This window comes from Petromyzon marinus, chromosome 37 (assembly GCF_048934315.1).
Source record: "Petromyzon marinus isolate PM22_M1 ecotype Great Lakes invasive population chromosome 37, UKy_Petmar_22M1.pri1.0, whole genome shotgun sequence".
NCBI lineage: Eukaryota > Metazoa > Chordata > Hyperoartia > Petromyzontiformes > Petromyzontidae > Petromyzon > Petromyzon marinus.
The window spans coordinates 16,803,355-16,824,743 of record NC_133703.1 but is presented as its reverse complement, the minus strand read 5'-3'; the positions used below and the strand labels follow the sequence as shown (position 1 = coordinate 16,824,743).

Here is a 21,389-nt window from a genome sequence, read left to right as displayed (position 1 = left end):
GTTGCAACTTCACGAGGTTGACAAGCAGTTTCCGTAGTGTAGTGGTTATCACGTTCGCCTAACCCGTGAAAGGTCCCCGGTTTGAAACCGGGCAGAAACATTTCACGTTATACCAAAACAATTCGTATTTTAATTAAAGTGTACGTAAAATATGCCTTCATGAACGTGATGATTTAATGATTTGACATTGTTCGTTTCGACTTATTTCAGTGAAATATGTTGCTACGTTACATGTTCTTCATGCAGTTTCTGTAGTGTAGTGGTTATCATGTTCGCCTAACACGCGAAAGGTTCCTGGTTTGAAACCGGTTGGACACATTTTACGGTAAACCAAAACATTTCCTGTTTTATTTAAATTGGACGTTGAATGTGCCCTCATGAAGATGATGATTTCATGATTCTTCATTGTTGGCATAGGCCTATGGCAGTGAAGTATGTTGCAACTTCACAAGTTTGACAGTTTCCTTAATGTAGTGGTTATCACGTTCGCCTAACACGTGAAAGGTTCCTGGTTTGAAACCGGGCGGAAACATTTTACGTATAACCAATAAAAATCGTATTTTATTTAAATTGGACCTAAAATGTGCTTTCATGAAGATAATGAATTCATGATTCTACCTTGTTGGCATAGGCCTATACCAGTGAAGTGTGTTGCAACTTCACAAGTTTGACTAGCAGGTACCGTAGTGTAGTGGTTATCACGTTCGCCTCACACGCGAAAGGTCCCCGGTTCGAAACCGGGCGGAAACATTTTACGTAAAACCAAAACAATTCGTATTTTAATTAAAGTGTACGTAAAATATGCCTTCATGAACTTGATGATGTAATGATTTGTAACTGGACGATTCGACCTATTTTAGTGAAATATGTTGCTACGTTACATGTTCTTCAAGCAGTTTCCGTAGTGTAGTGGTTATCCTGTTTGCCTAACACGCGAAAGGTTCCTGGTTTGAAACCGGTTGGAAACATTTTACGTATAACCAAAAAAAATCGTATTTTATTTAAATTGGACGTTGAATGTGCTTTCATGAAGATGATGATTTAATGATTCTTCATTGTTGGCGTAGGTCTATACCAGTGAAGTGTGTTGTAACTTAGCAGTTTGGAAAAGCTGTTTCCATATTGGAGTGGTTATCACGTTTGCCTCACACGCGAAAGGTCCCTAGTTTGAAACCGGGTGGAAACATTTTATCTAAAACCAAAAAATTCGGATTTTATTTAAAGTGGACGCAAAATGTGCCTTCATGAACGTGATGATTTCATGATTCTTCATTGTTGGCATTGGCCTATGCCAGTGAAGTGTGTTGCAACTTCACAAGTTTGACAAGCAGGTACCGTAGTGTAGTGGTTATCACGTTCGCCTCACACGCGAAAGGTCCCCGGTTCGAAACCGGGCGGAAACATTTTACGTTAAACCAAAACAATTCGTATTTTATTTAAATAGGACACAAAATGTGCCCTCATGAAGGTGATGATTTCATGAAGATGATGATTGTTGGCATTGGCCTATGCCAGTGAAGTATGTTGCAGCTTCACAAGTTTGACAACCAGTTTCCGTAGTGTGTTGGTTATCATGTTCGCCTAACACGCGAAAGGTCCCTGGTTCGAAACCGGGCGGAAACATTTTACGTATAACCAATAAAAATCTATTTTATTTAAATTGGACCTAAAATGTGCTTTCATGAAGATAATGAATTCATGATTCTTCATTGTTGGCATAGGCCTATACCAGTGAAGTGTGTTGCAACTTCACGAGTTTGACAAGCAGTTTCCGTAGTGTAGTGGTTATTACGTTTGCCTAACATGTGAAAGGTTCCTGGTTTGAAACCGGGCGGAAACATTCTATGTAAAACCAAAACAATTTGTATTTTATTTAAAGTGGACGTAAAATATGCCTTCATGAACTTGATGATTTAATGATTTGACACTGGACGTTTCGAAATATTTCAGTGAAATATGTTGCTACGTTACATGTTCTTCAAGCAGTTTCCGTAGTGTAGTGGTTATCACGTTCGCCTAACACGCGAAAGGTCCCTGGTTTGAAACCGGGCAGAAACATTTTACGTTAAACCAAAACAATTCGTATTTTATTTAAATAGGACACAAAATGTGCCTTCATGAACGTGATGATTTCATGATTCTTCATTGTTGGCATTGGCCTATGCCAGTGAAGTATGTTGCAACTTCACAAGTTTGACAAGCAGATTCCGTAGTGTAGTGGTTATCACGTTCGCCTAACACGTGAAAGGGTCCTGGTTTGAAACCGTGTGGAAACATTTTACGTATAACCAAAAAAAATCGTGTTTTTTTTAAATTGCACGTTAAATGTGCTTTCATGAAGATGATGATTTCATGATTCTTCATTGTTGGCATAGGTCTATACCAGTGAAGTGTGTTGCAACTTCTCGAGTTTGACAAGCAGTTTCCGTAGTGTAGTGGTTATTACGTTTGCCTAACACGTGAAAGTTCCTGGTTTGAAACCGGGCGGAAACATTCTATGTAAAACCAAAACAATTTGTATTTTATTTAAAGTGGACGTAAAATATGCCTTCATGAACTTGATGATTTAATGATTTGACACTGGACGTTTCGAAATATTTCAGTGAAATATGTTGCTACGTTACATGTTCTTCAAGCAGTTTCCGTAGTGTAGTGGTTATCACGTTCGCCTAACACGCGAAAGGTTCCTGGTTTGAAACCGGGCAGAAACATTTTACGTTAAACCAAAACAATTCGTATTTTATTTAAATAGGACACAAAATGTGCCCTCATGAAGGTGATGATTTCATGAAGATGATGATTGTTGGCATTGGCCTATGCCAGTGAAGTATGTTGCAGCTTCACAAGTTTGACAACCAGTTTCCGTAGTGTATTGGTTATCATGTTCGCCTAACACGCGAAAGGTCCCTGGTTCGAAACCGGGCGGAAACATTTTACGTATAACCAATAAAAATCTATTTTATTTAAATTGGACCTAAAATGTGCTTTCATGAAGATAATGAATTCATGATTCTTCATTGTTGGCATAGGCCTATACCAGTGAAGTGTGTTGCAACTTCACGAGTTTGACAAGCAGTTTCCGTAGTGTAGTGGTTATCACGTTCGCCTCACACGCGAAAGGTCCCCGGTTCGAAACCGGGCGGAAACATTTTACATAAAACCAAAACAATTCGTATTTTAATTAAAGTGTACGTAAAATATGCCTTCATGAACTTGATGATTTAATGCTTTGTAACTGGACTATTCGACTTATTTCAGTGAAATATGTTGCTACGTTACATGTTCTTCAAGCAGTTTCTGTAGTGTAGTGGTTATCATGTTCGCCTAACACGCGAAAGGTTCCTGGTTTGAAACCGGTTGGACACATTTTACGGTAAACCAAAACATTTCCTGTTTTATTTAAATTGGACGTTGAATGTGCCCTCATGAAGATGATGATTTCATGATTCTTCATTGTTGGCATAGGCCTATGGCAGTGAATTATGTTGCAACTTCACAAGTTTGACAGTTTCCGTAATGTAGTGGTTATCACGTTCGCCTAACACGTGAAAGGTTCCTGGTTTGAAACCGGGCGGAAACATTTTACGTATAACCAATAAAAATCGTATTTTATTTAAATTGGACCTAAAATGTGCTTTCATGAAGATAATGAATTCATGATTCTACCTTGTTGCCATAGGCCTATACCAGTGAAGTGTGTTGCAACTTCACAAGTTTGACAAGCAGTTTCCGTAGTGTAGTGGTTATCACGTTCGCCTCACACGCGAAAGGTCCCCGGTTCGAAACCGGGCGGAAACATTTTACGTAAAACCAAAACAATTCGTATTTTAATTAAAGTGTACGTAAAATATGCCTTCATGAACTTGATGATGTAATGATTTGTAACTGGACGATTCGACCTATTTTAGTGAAATATGTTGCTACGTTACATGTTCTTCAAGCAGTTTCCGTAGTGTAGTGGTTATCATGTTCGCCTAACACGCGAAAGGTTCCTGGTTTGAAACCGGTTGGAAACATTTTACGTATAACCAAAAAAAATCGTATTTTATTTAAATTGGACGTTGAATGTGCTTTCATGAAGATGATGATTTAATGATTCTTCATTGTTGGCGTAGGTCTATACCAGTGAAGTGTGTTGTAACTTAGCAGTTTGGAAAAGCTGTTTCCATATTGGAGTGGTTATCACGTTTGCCTCACACGCGAAAGGTCCCTAGTTTGAAACCGGGTGGAAACATTTTATCTAAAACCAAAAAATTCGGATTTTATTTAAAGTGGACGCAAAATGTGCCTTCATGAACTTGATGATTTAATGATTTGACATTGTTCGTTTCGACTTATTTCAGTGAAGTATGTTGCAACTTCACAAGTTTGACAGTTTCCGTAGTGTAGTGGTTATCACGTTTGCCTAACACGTGAAAGGTTCCTGGTTTGAAACCGGGTGGAAACATTTTATGTATAACCAAAAAAATCGTTTTTTATTTTAAGTGCAGGTAAAATGTGCCCTCATGAAGATGATGATTTCATGATTCTTCATTGTTGGCATAGGCCTATACCAGTGAAGTGTGTTGCAACTTCACGAGGTTGACAAGCAGTTTCCGTAGTGTAGTGGTTATCACGTTCGCCTAACCCGTGAAAGGTCCCCGGTTTGAAACCGGGCAGAAACATTTCACGTTAAACCAAAACAATTCGAATTTTATTTAATGAGGACGCAAAATGTGCCTTCATGAACGTGATGATTTCATGATTCTTCATTGTTGGCATAGGCCTATGCCAGTGAAGTATGTAGCAACTACCCATGTTCTTCAAGCAGTTTCCGTTTTGTCGTGGTTATCACGTTCGCCTCAAACGCGAAAGGTCCCTGGTTTGAAACCGGGTGGAAACATTTTATCTTAAACCAAAACAATTCGGATTTTATTTTAAGTGGACGCAAAATGTGCCTTCATGAACGTGATGATTTAATGATTTGACATTGTTCGTTTCGACTTATTTCAGTGAAATATGTTGCTACGTTACATGTTCTTCATGCAGTTTCTGTAGTGTAGTGGTTATCATGTTCACCTAACACGCGAAAGGTTCCTGGTTTGAAACCGGGTGGACACATTTTACGGTAAACCAAAACATTTCCTGTTTTATTTAAATTGCACGTAAAATGTGCCCTCATGAAGATGATGATTTCATGATTCTTCATTGTTGGCATAGGCCTATGGCAGTGAATTATGTTGCAACTTCACAAGTTTGACAGTTTCCGTAATGTAGTGGTTATCACGTTCGCCTAACACGTGAAAGGTTCCTGGTTTGAAACCGGGTGGAAACATTTTACGTATAACCAAAAAAATCGTTTTTTTATTTTAAGTGCAGGTAAAATGTGCCCTCATGAAGATAATGAATTCATGATTCTTCATTGTTGGCATAGGCCTATACCAGTGAAGTGTGTTGCAACTTCACGAGGTTGACAAGCAGTTTCCGTAGTGTAGTGGTTATCACGTTCGCCTAACCCGTGAAAGGTCCCCGGTTTGAAACCGGGCAGAAATATTTCACGTTAAACCAAAACAATTCGGATTTTATTTAATGAGGACGCAAAATGTGCCTTCATGAACGTGATGATTTCATGATTCTTCATTGTTGGCATAGGCCTATGCCAGTGAAGTATGTAGCAACTACCCATGTTCTTCAAGCAGTTTCCGTTTTGTCGTGGTTATCACGTTCGCCTCAAACGCGAAAGGTCCCTGGTTTGAAACCGGGTGGAAACATTTTATCTTAAACCAAAACAATTCGGATTTTATTTAAAGTGGACGCAAAATGTGCCTTCATGAACGTGATGATTTAATGATTTGACATTGTTCGTTTCGACTTATTTCAGTGAAATATGTTGCTACGTTACATGTTCTTCAAGCAGTTTCCGTAGTGTAGTGGTTATCACGTTCGCCTCACACGCGAAAGGTCCCCGGTTCGAAACCGGGCGGAAACATTTTACATAAAACCAAAACAATTCGTATTTTAATTAAAGTGTACGTAAAATATGCCTTCATGAACTTGATGATTTAATGATTTGACATTGTTCGTTTCGACTTATTTCAGTGAAATATGTTGCTACGTTACATGTTCTTCAAGCAGTTTCTGTAGTGTAGTGGTTATCATCTTCTTTGGTTCTTTCGGTAAAGTCACGTAGAATGAGAATAAATTGATAAAATAAAATAACACAATAATATTCTCACGACGTTTCGGCCACAACACAAGCGGCCTTCATCAGGTGAAGGGAGCGAGACTGTCTGGTAGGACAGCGCTGGAGTGAGAGAGCCACGTTCAGATCACGGCTTTTAAGCTGTGTGAGAGGAACAAAGAGCCTTGACGAAGGAATTAGCATAAAATTTAGCATTGAAAAGGCTGAATGATTAGCTTGTGACTGGTCACAGAAATAGCTATGTTAAAAGTTAAAGCATACACATCCGCAGAGGCACCCATTGTTAAAAGGAATTAGCATAGAATTTAGCATTGAAATAGCTAAATTAAGGCATTCGCTTGTAACTGCTACAGAAATAGTTACGTTGAAGTCAGAGCATACACATTCACCGAGGCACTTAGTACAAATCAAAACAGGAGAATTTAGCATTGAAATAACTAGGCGAATTTAGCATTGAAATAACTGGGTGATTTGCTAGTGACTGGTCACAGAAATGACTACAAAACTGAGCTATTCACAGTACTATATAGTGAACCAATAAAAACTAAAATAGAAATTATCTTCATGTTATCAATAAACTCTATATTCTCCAATCAGCTAAGCTACCAACCATAAGTCGTTATATATCACAATGCTATATGGCGAAAAAATGGGTGGATTCTTACCCTCAAATTTCCGTACCACGGATAGCTACGGGCCCCGTTCAGACGGACGAGTTTGTCCATGGTCGGAACAGAGGAGGGGGAGAGAGACAGCTGCGAAGCCCTAGTATACTCCATGTTGTAAACCATACCATTAACCGTGGTGTGAGAGGTATTAAGAAGCAATGCTGGCGAAAGAGCTGCGGTCTGAAGGTCATCGTAAAATTACAATTAATTAAGAACAGAAATGATTTAACACATCTTTCCAGTGGTTACTGAGCCTGAATCCATCTTCTCGGTTGAAATTGTCTCTGTGCTTGTATATGTGAATGGCCTCATGAACGAATCTCTCATGGTAGCCAGTTGGTTTGCAAAGAACCTCCGTCTTGGAGAAGTCAATGTCATGTGAGCCCACTGAATTGTAACAGTGATCTGCCACGGCAGAGGAGTTCGTCTTACCGTGTTTCAAGTCTGCTTTATGTTCGCGGATGCGATCCGAGATATGTCTTTTGGTTTCTCCAATGTAGCTACTACCACAGAGGCACTTTAGTTTGTAAACGCCCGGGTACTGTATGTCTGGAAGAGCATCTTTTACAGATGGAACTAAATCACGGATTTTGTGTACTGTGTTGAATCGGACCTGGATCTTGTGTTTATTCAGGATTTTGGAGATCTTTTTAGTGACCCCTGCAATGTAGGGTAAGGTGATGGTTTTGAGTGGCTCCACAAGAGGATCCTTCTTCATGACTGGAGTGATGGCTTTGCGGATTGTGTAGTCGGAGTAGCCATTAGCCCTGAGAGCCTGGTGTACATGTTTGAGTTCACTGGTAATGTGTTCCTGGTCGGAAATGCATTGGGCTCTATGGTATAGAGTCTTGATGAGGCAGTTCTTCTGGGATGGATGGTGGTGGGAATCCGGTTTCAAGTAAGCATCTGTATGGGTAGCTTTCCTGTAGACAGAGTGGCTCATTGAACCATCATGTCTCCTTTTAATTAAGACATCCAGAAAGGGTAGTTTGCCATCTTTTTCGACCTCCATGGTAAATCTGATGGCTGGGTGTATGGAATTGATGTGGTCGCGGAATTGGTCTAGAGCAGGCTGGCCATGTGGCCATATGACAAAGGTGTCATCAACGTACCTCTTCCATAAGGTCGGGCGTAGAGTGGCAGTCTGGATGGCGTCAGTTTCAAATTTTTCCATGAATACGTTGGCTACAACCGGAGATAGGGGGGAGCCCATTGGGGTGCCCTCAGTTTGTTTGTAGAAAGTTCCATTCCAGGTGAAGTATGTGTTGGTTAAGCAATGTCTCACCAGGGGGGGTACATCAGTATGCAGTCCTTGATGAACCAGGTCTTCAATGATAGCGATGGTGTCAGGTACCGGGACTTTGGTGAACAAGGACACCACATCAAAACTGACAAGCAGGTCGTTTGGGGACAGGGAAATGTCTTTGATTGTCGATACCAGGTGAGTAGAATTTAGTACCGCAGAGGTGGTTTTTCCAGTGAAAGGTCGCAGTATATCAGCCAGAAAACGTGCCAGTTTGTAGGTGGGGGAGCTGATAGTATAGACGATGGGACGAAGGGGTGTATCTTCTTTGTGTATCTTTGGAAGGCCATATAATCTTGGTGGTCTGGCAGCAGAGGGTTTCAACAAGAACTGTTTGTTCTCATCAATTAATGCTGTTGAATCAGAGATAATTTTGTTCGTTTTGGTGACCAGGCTGTTGGTGGGATCTCTTTTTATTTTTGTATAGCTGCCATCGTTGAGTAGTTCTTGAATTTTGTTGTTATATTCTGTTTTGTCCATGATGACAGTGGCATTGCCTTTGTCGGCTGAGAGAACGACAATATCATCCCTCTTTTTTAATTGAGATAATTCAAAACGTTCATCTTTGCTGATGTTGCTAGGTGGCAACTTAGCGTTTTTGAGGGTTGCAGCGATTTCAGATCTTGCTACGTCTGCAGAGATGTGACTCAAGCCCTTGAGTGCAACGTCGACATGGGCAATGATATCATTAACCGGTAAGTGTCTCGGTGTGACAGCAAAGTTTAGACCTTTAGCTAAAACGGATTTCAGACCATCAGAAATGGAACTGTTACTGCGATTAATTACGACTTTGTTGACGTCTATCTTTTCGGTGTGTGGATCCGATTTTTTGCTGGAGAGGTGATTGAATTTGGAAATCAAATTGTCCCTACAATTGTAACAGATCACAATTGTAACAGATCACTGTTACAATTCAGTGGGCTCACATGACATTGACTTCTCCAAGACGGAGGTTCTTTGCAAACCAACTGGCTACCATGAGAGATTCGTTCATGAGGCCATTCACATATACAAGCACAGAGACAATTTCAACCGAGAAGATGGATTCAGGCTCAGTAACCACTGGAAAGATGTGTTAAATCATTTCTGTTCTTAATTAATTGTAATTTTACGATGACCTTCAGACCGCAGCTCTTTCGCCAGCATTGCCTCTTAATACCTCTCACACCACGGTTAATGGTATGGTTTACAACATGGAGTATACTAGGGCTTCGCAGCTGTCTCTCTCCCCCTCCTCTGTTCCGACCATGGACGAACTCGTCCGTCTGAACGGGGCCCGTAGCTATCCGTGGTACGGAAATTTGAGGGTAAGAATCCACCCATTTTTTCGCCATATAGCATTGTGATATATAACGACTTATGGTTGGTAGCTTAGCTGATTGGAGAATATAGAGTTTATTGATAACATGAAGATAATTTCTATTTTAGTTTTTATTGGTTCACTATATAGTACTGTGAATAGCTCAGTTTTGTAGTCATTTCTGTGACCAGTCACTAGCAAATCACCCAGTTATTTCAATGCTAAATTCGCCTACTTATTTCAATGCTAAATTCTCCTGTTTTGATTTGTACTAAGTGCCTCGGTGAATGTGTATGCTCTGACTTCAACGTAACTATTTCTGTAGCAGTTACAAGCGAATGCCTTAATTTAGCTATTTCAATGCTAAATTCTATGCTAATTCCTTTTAACAATGGGTGCCTCTGCGGATGTGTATGCTTTAACTTTTAACATAGCTATTTCTGTGACCAGTCACAAGCTAATCATTCAGCCTTTTCAATGCTAAATTTTATGCTAATTCCTTCGTCAAGGCTCTTTGTTCCTCTCACACAGCTTAAAAGCCGTGATCTGAACGTGGCTCTCTCACTCCAGCGCTGTCCTACCAGACAGTCTCGCTCCCTTCACCTGATGAAGGCCGCTTGTGTTGTGGCCGAAACGTCGTGAGAATATTATTGTGTTATTTTATTTTATCAATTGATTATTTTATTCTCATTCTACGTGACTTTACCGAAAGAACCAAAGAAGATGAATCATTGCAGTCACGAAAGCTTTAAATCGAAATTTAGTGGTTATCATGTTCGCCTAACACGCGAAAGGTTCCTGGTTTGAAACCGGTTGGACACATTTTACGGTAAACCAAAACATTTCCTGTTTTATTTAAATTGGACGTTTAATGTGCCCTCATGAAGATGATGATTTCATGATTCTTCATTGTTGGCATAGGCCTATGGCAGTGAAGTATGTTGGAACTTCACAAGTTTGACAGTTTCCGTAATGTAGTGGTTATCACGTTCGCCTAACACGTGAAAGGTTCCTGGTTTGAAACCGGGTGGAAACATTTTACGTATAACCAATAAAAATCGTATTTTATTTAAATTGGACCTAAAATGTGCTTTCATGAAGATAATGAATTCATGATTCTACCTTGTTGCCATAGGCCTATACCAGTGAAGTGTGTTGCAACTTCACAAGTTTGACAAGCAGTTTCCGTAGTGTAGTGGTTATCACGTTCGCCTCACACGCGAAAGGTCCCCGGTTCGAAACCGGGCGGAAACATTTTACGTAAAACCAAAACAATTCGTATTTTAATTAAAGTGTACGTAAAATATGCCTTCATGAACGTGATGATTTAATGATTTGACATTGTTCGTTTCGACTTATTTCAGTGAAATATGTTGCTACGTTACATGTTCTTCATGCAGTTTCTGTAGTGTAGTGGTTATCATGTTCGCCTAACACGCGAACGGTTCCTGGTTTGAAACCGGGTGGACACATTTTACGGTAAACCAAAACATTTCCTGTTTTATTTAAATTGCACGTAAAATGTGCCCTCATGAAGATGATGATTTCATGATTCTTCATTGTTGGCATAGGCCTATGGCAGTGAATTATGTTGCAACTTCACAAGTTTGACAGTTTCCGTAATGTAGTGGTTATCACGTTCGCCTAACACGTGAAAGGTTCCTGGTTTGAAACCGGGTGGAAACATTTTACGTATAACCAAAAAAATCGTTTTTTTATTTTAATTGCAGGTAAAATGTGCCCTCATGAAGATAATGAATTCATTATTCTTCATTGTTGGCATAGGCCTATACCAGTGAAGTGTGTTGCAACTTCACGAGGTTGACAAGCAGTTTCCGTAGTGTAGTGGTTATCACGTTCGCCTAACCCGTGAAAGGTCCCCGGTTTGAAACCGGGCAGAAACATTTCACGTTATACCAAAACAATTCGTATTTTAATTAAAGTGTACGTAAAATATGCCTTCATGAACGTGATGATTTAATGATTTGACATTGTTCGTTTCGACTTATTTCAGTGAAATATGTTGCTACGTTACATGTTCTTCATGCAGTTTCTGTAGTGTAGTGGTTATCATGTTCGCCTAACACGCGAAAGGTTCCTGGTTTGAAACCGGTTGGACACATTTTACGGTAAACCAAAACATTTCCTGTTTTATTTAAATTGGACGTTGAATGTGCCCTCATGAAGATGATGATTTCATGATTCTTCATTGTTGGCATAGGCCTATGGCAGTGAAGTATGTTGCAACTTCACAAGTTTGACAGTTTCCTTAATGTAGTGGTTATCACGTTCGCCTAACACGTGAAAGGTTCCTGGTTTGAAACCGGGCGGAAACATTTTACGTATAACCAATAAAAATCGTATTTTATTTAAATTGGACCTAAAATGTGCTTTCATGAAGATAATGAATTCATGATTCTACCTTGTTGGCATAGGCCTATACCAGTGAAGTGTGTTGCAACTTCACAAGTTTGACAAGCAGGTACCGTAGTGTAGTGGTTATCACGTTCGCCTCACACGCGAAAGGTCCCCGGTTCGAAACCGGGCGGAAACATTTTACGTAAAACCAAAACAATTCGTATTTTAATTAAAGTGTACGTAAAATATGCCTTCATGAACTTGATGATGTAATGATTTGTAACTGGACGATTCGACCTATTTTAGTGAAATATGTTGCTACGTTACATGTTCTTCAAGCAGTTTCCGTAGTGTAGTGGTTATCCTGTTTGCCTAACACGCGAAAGGTTCCTGGTTTGAAACCGGTTGGAAACATTTTACGTATAACCAAAAAAAATCGTATTTTATTTAAATTGGACGTTGAATGTGCTTTCATGAAGATGATGATTTAATGATTCTTCATTGTTGGCGTAGGTCTATACCAGTGAAGTGTGTTGTAACTTAGCAGTTTGGAAAAGCTGTTTCCATATTGGAGTGGTTATCACGTTTGCCTCACACGCGAAAGGTCCCTAGTTTGAAACCGGGTGGAAACATTTTATCTAAAACCAAAAAATTCGGATTTTATTTAAAGTGGACGCAAAATGTGCCTTCATGAACGTGATGATTTCATGATTCTTCATTGTTGGCATTGGCCTATGCCAGTGAAGTGTGTTGCAACTTCACAAGTTTGACAAGCAGGTACCGTAGTGTAGTGGTTATCACGTTCGCCTCACACGCGAAAGGTCCCCGGTTCGAAACCGGGCGGAAACATTTTACGTTAAACCAAAACAATTCGTATTTTATTTAAATAGGACACAAAATGTGCCCTCATGAAGGTGATGATTTCATGAAGATGATGATTGTTGGCATTGGCCTATGCCAGTGAAGTATGTTGCAGCTTCACAAGTTTGACAACCAGTTTCCGTAGTGTATTGGTTATCATGTTCGCCTAACACGCGAAAGGTCCCTGGTTCGAAACCGGGCGGAAACATTTTACGTATAACCAATAAAAATCTATTTTATTTAAATTGGACCTAAAATGTGCTTTCATGAAGATAATGAATTCATGATTCTTCATTGTTGGCATAGGCCTATACCAGTGAAGTGTGTTGCAACTTCACGAGTTTGACAAGCAGTTTCCGTAGTGTAGTGGTTATTACGTTTGCCTAACATGTGAAAGGTTCCTGGTTTGAAACCGGGCGGAAACATTCTATGTAAAACCAAAACAATTTGTATTTTATTTAAAGTGGACGTAAAATATGCCTTCATGAACTTGATGATTTAATGATTTGACACTGGACGTTTCGAAATATTTCAGTGAAATATGTTGCTACGTTACATGTTCTTCAAGCAGTTTCCGTAGTGTAGTGGTTATCACGTTCGCCTAACACGCGAAAGGTCCCTGGTTTGAAACCGGGCAGAAACATTTTACGTTAAACCAAAACAATTCGTATTTTATTTAAATAGGACACAAAATGTGCCTTCATGAACGTGATGATTTCATGATTCTTCATTGTTGGCATTGGCCTATGCCAGTGAAGTATGTTGCAACTTCACAAGTTTGACAAGCAGATTCCGTAGTGTAGTGGTTATCACGTTCGCCTAACACGTGAAAGGGTCCTGGTTTGAAACCGTGTGGAAACATTTTACGTATAACCAAAAAAAATCGTGTTTTTTTTAAATTGCACGTTAAATGTGCTTTCATGAAGATGATGATTTCATGATTCTTCATTGTTGGCATAGGTCTATACCAGTGAAGTGTGTTGCAACTTCTCGAGTTTGACAAGCAGTTTCCGTAGTGTAGTGGTTATTACGTTTGCCTAACACGTGAAAGTTCCTGGTTTGAAACCGGGCGGAAACATTCTATGTAAAACCAAAACAATTTGTATTTTATTTAAAGTGGACGTAAAATATGCCTTCATGAACTTGATGATTTAATGATTTGACACTGGACGTTTCGAAATATTTCAGTGAAATATGTTGCTACGTTACATGTTCTTCAAGCAGTTTCCGTAGTGTAGTGGTTATCACGTTCGCCTAACACGCGAAAGGTTCCTGGTTTGAAACCGGGCAGAAACATTTTACGTTAAACCAAAACAATTCGTATTTTATTTAAATAGGACACAAAATGTGCCCTCATGAAGGTGATGATTTCATGAAGATGATGATTGTTGGCATTGGCCTATGCCAGTGAAGTATGTTGCAGCTTCACAAGTTTGACAACCAGTTTCCGTAGTGTATTGGTTATCATGTTCGCCTAACACGCGAAAGGTCCCTGGTTCGAAACCGGGCGGAAACATTTTACGTATAACCAATAAAAATCTATTTTATTTAAATTGGACCTAAAATGTGCTTTCATGAAGATAATGAATTCATGATTCTTCATTGTTGGCATAGGCCTATACCAGTGAAGTGTGTTGCAACTTCACGAGTTTGACAAGCAGTTTCCGTAGTGTAGTGGTTATTACGTTTGACTAACACGTGAAAGGTTCCTGGTTTGAAACCGGGCGGAAACATTTTACATAAAACCAAAACAATTCGTATTTTAATTAAAGTGTACATAAAATATGCCTTCATGAACTTGATGATTTAATGCTTTGTAACTGGACTATTCGACTTATTTCAGTGAAATATGTTGCTACGTTACATGTTCTTCAAGCAGTTTCTGTAGTGTAGTGGTTATCATGTTCGCCTAACACGCGAAAGGTTCCTGGTTTGAAACCGGTTGGACACATTTTACGGTAAACCAAAACATTTCCTGTTTTATTTAAATTGGACGTTGAATGTGCCCTCATGAAGATGATGATTTCATGATTCTTCATTGTTGGCATAGGCCTATGGCAGTGAATTATGTTGCAACTTCACAAGTTTGACAGTTTCCGTAGTGTAGTGGTTATCACGTTCGCCTAACACGTGAAAGGTTCCTGGTTTGAAACCGGGCGGAAACATTTTACGTATAACCAATAAAAATCGTATTTTATTTAAATTGGACCTAAAATGTGCTTTCATGAAGATAATGAATTCATGATTCTACCTTGTTGCCATAGGCCTATACCAGTGAAGTGTGTTGCAACTTCACAAGTTTGACAAGCAGTTTCCGTAGTGTAGTGGTTATCACGTTCGCCTCACACGCGAAAGGTCCCCGGTTCGAAACCGGGCGGAAACATTTTACGTAAAACCAAAACAATTCGTATTTTAATTAAAGTGTACGTAAAATATGCCTTCATGAACTTGATGATGTAATGATTTGTAACTGGACGATTCGACCTATTTTAGTGAAATATGTTGCTACGTTACATGTTCTTCAAGCAGTTTCCGTAGTGTAGTGGTTATCATGTTCGCCTAACACGCGAAAGGTTCCTGGTTTGAAACCGGTTGGAAACATTTTACGTATAACCAAAAAAAATCGTATTTTATTTAAATTGGACGTTGAATGTGCTTTCATGAAGATGATGATTTAATGATTCTTCATTGTTGGCGTAGGTCTATACCAGTGAAGTGTGTTGTAACTTAGCAGTTTGGAAAAGCTGTTTCCATATTGGAGTGGTTATCACGTTTGCCTCACACGCGAAAGGTCCCTAGTTTGAAACCGGGTGGAAACATTTTATCTAAAACCAAAAAATTCGGATTTTATTTAAAGTGGACGCAAAATGTGCCTTCATGAACTTGATGATTTAATGATTTGACATTGTTCGTTTCGACTTATTTCAGTGAAGTATGTTGCAACTTCACAAGTTTGACAGTTTCCGTAGTGTAGTGGTTATCACGTTTGCCTAACACGTGAAAGGTTCCTGGTTTGAAACCGGGTGGAAACATTTTATGTATAACCAAAAAAATCGTTTTTTATTTTAAGTGCAGGTAAAATGTGCCCTCATGAAGATGATGATTTCATGATTCTTCATTGTTGGCATAGGCCTATACCAGTGAAGTGTGTTGCAACTTCACGAGGTTGACAAGCAGTTTCCGTAGTGTAGTGGTTATCACGTTCGCCTAACCCGTGAAAGGTCCCCGGTTTGAAACCGGGCAGAAACATTTCACGTTAAACCAAAACAATTCGAATTTTATTTAATGAGGACGCAAAATGTGCCTTCATGAACGTGATGATTTCATGATTCTTCATTGTTGGCATAGGCCTATGCCAGTGAAGTATGTAGCAACTACCCATGTTCTTCAAGCAGTTTCCGTTTTGTCGTGGTTATCACGTTCGCCTCAAACGCGAAAGGTCCCTGGTTTGAAACCGGGTGGAAACATTTTATCTTAAACCAAAACAATTCGGATTTTATTTTAAGTGGACGCAAAATGTGCCTTCATGAACGTGATGATTTAATGATTTGACATTGTTCGTTTCGACTTATTTCAGTGAAATATGTTGCTACGTTACATGTTCTTCATGCAGTTTCTGTAGTGTAGTGGTTATCATGTTCACCTAACACGCGAAAGGTTCCTGGTTTGAAACCGGGTGGACACATTTTACGGTAAACCAAAACATTTCCTGTTTTATTTAAATTGCACGTAAAATGTGCCCTCATGAAGATGATGATTTCATGATTCTTCATTGTTGGCATAGGCCTATGGCAGTGAATTATGTTGCAACTTCACAAGTTTGACAGTTTCCGTAATGTAGTGGTTATCACGTTCGCCTAACACGTGAAAGGTTCCTGGTTTGAAACCGGGTGGAAACATTTTACGTATAACCAAAAAAATCGTTTTTTTATTTTAAGTGCAGGTAAAATGTGCCCTCATGAAGATAATGAATTCATGATTCTTCATTGTTGGCATAGGCCTATACCAGTGAAGTGTGTTGCAACTTCACGAGGTTGACAAGCAGTTTCCGTAGTGTAGTGGTTATCACGTTTGCCTAACCCGTGAAAGGTCCCCGGTTTGAAACCGGGCAGAAATATTTCACGTTAAACCAAAACAATTCGGATTTTATTTAATGAGGACGCAAAATGTGCCTTCATGAACGTGATGATTTCATGATTCTTCATTGTTGGCATAGGCCTATGCCAGTGAAGTATGTAGCAACTACCCATGTTCTTCAAGCAGTTTCCGTTTTGTCGTGGTTATCACGTTCGCCTCAAACGCGAAAGGTCCCTGGTTTGAAACCGGGTGGAAACATTTTATCTTAAACCAAAACAATTCGGATTTTATTTAAAGTGGACGCAAAATGTGCCTTCATGAACGTGATGATTTAATGATTTGACATTGTTCGTTTCGACTTATTTCAGTGAAATATGTTGCTACGTTACATGTTCTTCAAGCAGTTTCCGTAGTGTAGTGGTTATCACGTTCGCCTCACACGCGAAAGGTCCCCGGTTCGAAACCGGGCGGAAACATTTTACATAAAACCAAAACAATTCGTATTTTAATTAAAGTGTACGTAAAATATGCCTTCATGAACTTGATGATTTAATGATTTGACATTGTTCGTTTCGACTTATTTCAGTGAAATATGTTGCTACGTTACATGTTCTTCAAGCAGTTTCTGTAGTGTAGTGGTTATCATCTTCTTTGGTTCTTTCGGTAAAGTCACGTAGAATGAGAATAAATTGATAAAATAAAATAACACAATAATATTCTCACGACGTTTCGGCCACAACACAAGCGGCCTTCATCAGGTGAAGGGAGCGAGACTGTCTGGTAGGACAGCGCTGGAGTGAGAGAGCCACGTTCAGATCACGGCTTTTAAGCTGTGTGAGAGGAACAAAGAGCCTTGACGAAGGAATTAGCATAAAATTTAGCATTGAAAAGGCTGAATGATTAGCTTGTGACTGGTCACAGAAATAGCTATGTTAAAAGTTAAAGCATACACATCCGCAGAGGCACCCATTGTTAAAAGGAATTAGCATAGAATTTAGCATTGAAATAGCTAAATTAAGGCATTCGCTTGTAACTGCTACAGAAATAGTTACGTTGAAGTCAGAGCATACACATTCACCGAGGCACTTAGTACAAATCAAAACAGGAGAATTTAGCATTGAAATAACTAGGCGAATTTAGCATTGAAATAACTGGGTGATTTGCTAGTGACTGGTCACAGAAATGACTACAAAACTGAGCTATTCACAGTACTATATAGTGAACCAATAAAAACTAAAATAAAAATTATCTTCATGTTATCAATAAACTCTATATTCTCCAATCAGCTAAGCTACCAACCATAAGTCGTTATATATCACAATGCTATATGGCGAAAAAATGGGTGGATTCTTACCCTCAAATTTCCGTACCACGGATAGCTACGGGCCCCGTTCAGACGGACGAGTTTGTCCATGGTCGGAACAGAGGAGGGGGAGAGAGACAGCTGCGAAGCCCTAGTATACTCCATGTTGTAAACCATACCATTAACCGTGGTGTGAGAGGTATTAAGAAGCAATGCTGGCGAAAGAGCTGCGGTCTGAAGGTCATCGTAAAATTACAATTAATTAAGAACAGAAATGATTTAACACATCTTTCCAGTGGTTACTGAGCCTGAATCCATCTTCTCGGTTGAAATTGTCTCTGTGCTTGTATATGTGAATGGCCTCATGAACGAATCTCTCATGGTAGCCAGTTGGTTTGCAAAGAACCTCCGTCTTGGAGAAGTCAATGTCATGTGAGCCCACTGAATTGTAACAGTGATCTGCCACGGCAGAGGAGTTCGTCTTACCGTGTTTCAAGTCTGCTTTATGTTCGCGGATGCGATCCGAGATATGTCTTTTGGTTTCTCCAATGTAGCTACTACCACAGAGGCACTTTAGTTTGTAAACGCCCGGGTACTGTATGTCTGGAAGAGCATCTTTTACAGATGGAACTAAATCACGGATTTTGTGTACTGTGTTGAATCGGACCTGGATCTTGTGTTTATTCAGGATTTTGGAGATCTTTTTAGTGACCCCTGCAATGTAGGGTAAGGTGATGGTTTTGAGTGGCTCCACAAGAGGATCCTTCTTCATGACTGGAGTGATGGCTTTGCGGATTGTGTAGTCGGAGTAGCCATTAGCCCTGAGAGCCTGGTGTACATGTTTGAGTTCACTGGTAATGTGTTCCTGGTCGGAAATGCATTGGGCTCTATGGTATAGAGTCTTGATGAGGCAGTTCTTCTGGGATGGATGGTGGTGGGAATCCGGTTTCAAGTAAGCATCTGTATGGGTAGCTTTCCTGTAGACAGAGTGGCTCATTGAACCATCATGTCTCCTTTTAATTAAGACATCCAGAAAGGGTAGTTTGCCATCTTTTTCGACCTCCATGGTAAATCTGATGGCTGGGTGTATGGAATTGATGTGGTCGCGGAATTGGTCTAGAGCAGGCTGGCCATGTGGCCATATGACAAAGGTGTCATCAACGTACCTCTTCCATAAGGTCGGGCGTAGAGTGGCAGTCTGGATGGCGTCAGTTTCAAATTTTTCCATGAATACGTTGGCTACAACCGGAGATAGGGGGGAGCCCATTGGGGTGCCCTCAGTTTGTTTGTAGAAAGTTCCATTCCAGGTGAAGTATGTGTTGGTTAAGCAATGTCTCACCAGGGGGGGTACATCAGTATGCAGTCCTTGATGAACCAGGTCTTCAATGATAGCGATGGTGTCAGGTACCGGGACTTTGGTGAACAAGGACACCACATCAAAACTGACAAGCAGGTCGTTTGGGGACAGGGAAATGTCTTTGATTGTCGATACCAGGTGAGTAGAATTTAGTACCGCAGAGGTGGTTTTTCCAGTGAAAGGTCGCAGTATATCAGCCAGAAAACGTGCCAGTTTGTAGGTGGGGGAGCTGATAGTATAGACGATGGGACGAAGGGGTGTATCTTCTTTGTGTATCTTTGGAAGGCCATATAATCTTGGTGGTCTGGCAGCAGAGGGTTTCAACAAGAACTGTTTGTTCTCATCAGAGATAATTTTGTTCGTTTTGGTGACCAGGCTGTTGGTGGGATCTCTTTTTATTTTTGTATAGCTGCCATCGTTGAGTAGTTCTTGAATTTTGTTGTTATATTCTGTTTTGTCCATGATGACAGTGGCATTGCCTTTGTCGGCTGAGAGAACGACAATATCATCCCTCTTTTTTAATTGAGATAATTCAAAACGTTCATCTTTGCTGATGTTGCTAGGTGGCAACTTAGCGTTTTTGAGGGTTGCAGCGATTTCAGATCTTGCTACGTCTGCAGAGATGTGACTCAAGCCCTTGAGTGCAACGTCGACATGGGCAATGATATCATTAACCGGTAAGTGTCTCGGTGTGACAGCAAAGTTTAGACCTTTAGCTAAAACGGATTTCAGACCATCAGAAATGGAACTGTTACTGCGATTAATTACGACTTTGTTGACGTCTATCTTTTCGGTGTGTGGATCCGATTTTTTGCTGGAGAGGTGATTGAATTTGGAAATCAAATTGTCCCTACAATTGTAACAGATCACAATTGTAACAGATCACTGTTACAATTCAGTGGGCTCACATGACATTGACTTCTCCAAGACGGAGGTTCTTTGCAAACCAACTGGCTACCATGAGAGATTCGTTCATGAGGCCATTCACATATACAAGCACAGAGACAATTTCAACCGAGAAGATGGATTCAGGCTCAGTAACCACTGGAAAGATGTGTTAAATCATTTCTGTTCTTAATTAATTGTAATTTTACGATGACCTTCAGACCGCAGCTCTTTCGCCAGCATTGCCTCTTAATACCTCTCACACCACGGTTAATGGTATGGTTTACAACATGGAGTATACTAGGGCTTCGCAGCTGTCTCTCTCCCCCTCCTCTGTTCCGACCATGGACGAACTCGTCCGTCTGAACGGGGCCCGTAGCTATCCGTGGTACGGAAATTTGAGGGTAAGAATCCACCCATTTTTTCGCCATATAGCATTGTGATATATAACGACTTATGGTTGGTAGCTTAGCTGATTGGAGAATATAGAGTTTATTGATAACATGAAGATAATTTCTATTTTAGTTTTTATTGGTTCACTATATAGTACTGTGAATAGCTCAGTTTTGTAGTCATTTCTGTGACCAGTCACTAGCAAATCACCCAGTTATTTCAATGCTAAATTCGCCTACTTATTTCAATGCTAAATTCTCCTGTTTTGATTTGTACTAAGTGCCTCGGTGAATGTGTATGCTCTGACTTCAACGTAACTATTTCTGTAGCAGTTACAAGCGAATGCCTTAATTTAGCTATTTCAATGCTAAATTCTATGCTAATTCCTTTTAACAATGGGTGCCTCTGCGGATGTGTATGCTTTAACTTTTAACATAGCTATTTCTGTGACCAGTCACAAGCTAATCATTCAGCCTTTTCAATGCTAAATTTTATGCTAATTCCTTCGTCAAGGCTCTTTGTTCCTCTCACACAGCTTAAAAGCCGTGATCTGAACGTGGCTCTCTCACTCCAGCGCTGTCCTACCAGACAGTCTCGCTCCCTTCACCTGATGAAGGCCGCTTGTGTTGTGGCCGAAACGTCGTGAGAATATTATTGTGTTATTTTATTTTATCAATTGATTATTTTATTCTCATTCTACGTG

General features: G+C 40.0%; 6 non-coding genes across 6 annotated transcripts; all 6 read left to right on the top strand.

The window, feature by feature from the left end:
* The first annotated feature begins 3,075 nt into the window (after positions 1-3,075).
* TRNAV-CAC (transfer RNA valine (anticodon CAC)) lies at positions 3,076-3,148 on the top strand. The gene has a single exon. It is a non-coding gene; the product is annotated as a tRNA-Val (tRNA).
* A 577-nt stretch (positions 3,149-3,725) lies between these two features.
* On the top strand, positions 3,726-3,798 carry TRNAV-CAC (transfer RNA valine (anticodon CAC)). Its single transcript has one exon. It is a non-coding gene; the product is annotated as a tRNA-Val (tRNA).
* Positions 3,799-5,895: 2,097 nt separating this feature from the next.
* On the top strand, positions 5,896-5,968 carry TRNAV-CAC (transfer RNA valine (anticodon CAC)). Its single transcript has one exon. It is a non-coding gene; the product is annotated as a tRNA-Val (tRNA).
* Positions 5,969-10,633: 4,665 nt separating this feature from the next.
* On the top strand, positions 10,634-10,706 carry TRNAV-CAC (transfer RNA valine (anticodon CAC)). The gene has a single exon. It is a non-coding gene; the product is annotated as a tRNA-Val (tRNA).
* A 4,275-nt stretch (positions 10,707-14,981) lies between these two features.
* On the top strand, positions 14,982-15,054 carry TRNAV-CAC (transfer RNA valine (anticodon CAC)). The gene has a single exon. It is a non-coding gene; the product is annotated as a tRNA-Val (tRNA).
* A 2,097-nt stretch (positions 15,055-17,151) lies between these two features.
* On the top strand, positions 17,152-17,224 carry TRNAV-CAC (transfer RNA valine (anticodon CAC)). Its single transcript has one exon. It is a non-coding gene; the product is annotated as a tRNA-Val (tRNA).
* The last annotated feature ends 4,165 nt before the right edge of the window (positions 17,225-21,389 follow it).